The following is a 1,987-nucleotide window of genomic DNA, read 5'->3' on the forward strand; positions in this document are numbered from 1 at the left end:
AGTAATATGTGAACAGAGCCTCAAGATGTGCCCCAAAATTGGCATTTTTGAAAATAGTAAAATAAATAAGCTACTTTCCCAAAATAACTTTATTTCATTCCAAGTTTATCTTAGAATTTCTGGATTTCCAACTGTGTGCAAAAACTGAGAGGACTTCTGAATATCATGAGGCTGAAGGGCAAACTTCTTTGCTTATAAAATGCCCTCAAATTGTAATAACCTGATTTGTAAGCATAAATTTGTGTCTGAGATCCAATTACACCAATCCTCAGGACAAGCTAGTGAACTGGAATGATTAAAGCCATATCTAGCCTCACTGATCTTGTGGAGATTTGTCTTTAAAAATGAGCTTCTCTTTCTCTTTGCCCCTTTGAGAAGCAATCAATCATATGTGCTATCTTCCATCTTCTGAGCTCAGTGTGCTTCACAGAGGAGTTGTTAGCCCTATTGTTTGACAAGGGGAGTGATACACAGAGGCATAAGGTTTGATTCTGCGAATGCTAGAAGGTGCAGTGCTCAGTCTTGCAATAGAGAATACATTTCATAATAGCTCAACTGCTATGAAGCTCACAGAAGTTCCCCAATTAGTGTTCATGGGAGTCAAGTGCTCTCTGTTCACAGAGCTATCTACCAAACTCAGCCCACCAATAAGCCATCCCTGTGACCTTGAAGACTCCCCTCTGTGAGTGAGAGGCTGCAGAGAGGAGTCTGTGCAGCTTGTGGCCTCTGCTGTTAATGAGGAGGGAGGCAAGTTGCTCTGGATTTTGTGGTGTGGATCTTGAGGGTCTTGCCTAATGCCCCAGTGCACCTGCTTAGCTTTTGGTCCCAATGACAGGGAGCCAGAGGCTCCTTTCACTTTAAGTGGCGAGTGCAGTGAGCTAAGTTTGCCATGTGGGGCTGCAGCAGAGAGCAGGTTGGCCATTAAACAAAGGGGAAACCCCTGTGGGTGGCTGAGGAGCCACCTGACCAAAAGAGGCAGTGCGTACAGGTATATAAGCCCAGTGTCCAGGCTAAGGAAAGCAGTGTAGCCCTGCAGGCTGCAGGGACAGGAGCTTCTGGGAGAGAGGGGCTTCAGGAAACCAGCCCACAGACACCCAAAATACTTAAGGGTGCTAGATGGAGACAGCTGAGGGGGAAGCGTGGCTTGGAGTTGGGGCACTGACCCAGAGCGGGGATCATTTTTAGTTGGAAGTGGTTGATTATATTTGTGTTATTTTTAACACTGGAGGACTAGTGGCTATGGGGGTGGTATAGAGGCTGCAGGGGTGCCCGAGAGGCACCCAGCATAGAGCGCTGCAAGGGTCAGGGACCAGAAAGGGGCTGAGTAGCAATTAAGCAACTTTGCTCGGGTCGGGGACCCCAGAGAACTGAGCAGCCCAAGAAGGATAGGAGCAGGGCCAGGGGCCCAAAGAGCACAGGCCAGGGGTCTGGAGCCCAGGGTCTGAGGTAGTGGACTTGCCCAGATAAAAGGGGGTAAAACCAGGAAGGCTGAAGCCCCAACAAAGGTTTGAGGCCCAAGAGGGTCAAGTGTTATGTTAGGGCCAGGAGGCCCCTCCAAACGGATACTGAGTAACACCTGCAAGGCATGGACATGACTGTAGGGAAGGATGGAGGCCATATGGCAGATGAGGTAGAAAAGGGAAGGTGCCCTGAGGAGCTGGAGTGGGGAGCGGTCACTTGGCCAACAGGGGGTGTCATGGCCACCCCTGAGGCCTGGTCCTGCTACAGTTCCAATGATCTTAATAAGATTGAACACATGCTTGAAGTTAAGCAGGTACTTAAGTGTCTTGATGTATGTGCGTATGGCCTGTGGACCCTCTTCCTCTTGCCCCTTGGCCCAGCCAGGTGCAGGTACAAGGGGAAGCCTCATCCGTGGCATATGCAGCCGGTCTTGCCACCCCCAGGTGCACAGCAGGGCAGCAGCACGGTGGCCAGACTCAGCTTCCTGGCAGCGCCCTCAGGGGCAGGGGGTTCGGGATTCCGGGGT

The sequence above is a fragment of the Alligator sinensis genome, unplaced genomic scaffold (assembly GCF_000455745.1).
Source record: "Alligator sinensis unplaced genomic scaffold, ASM45574v1 scaffold239_2, whole genome shotgun sequence".
Lineage (NCBI taxonomy): Eukaryota > Metazoa > Chordata > Crocodylia > Alligatoridae > Alligator > Alligator sinensis.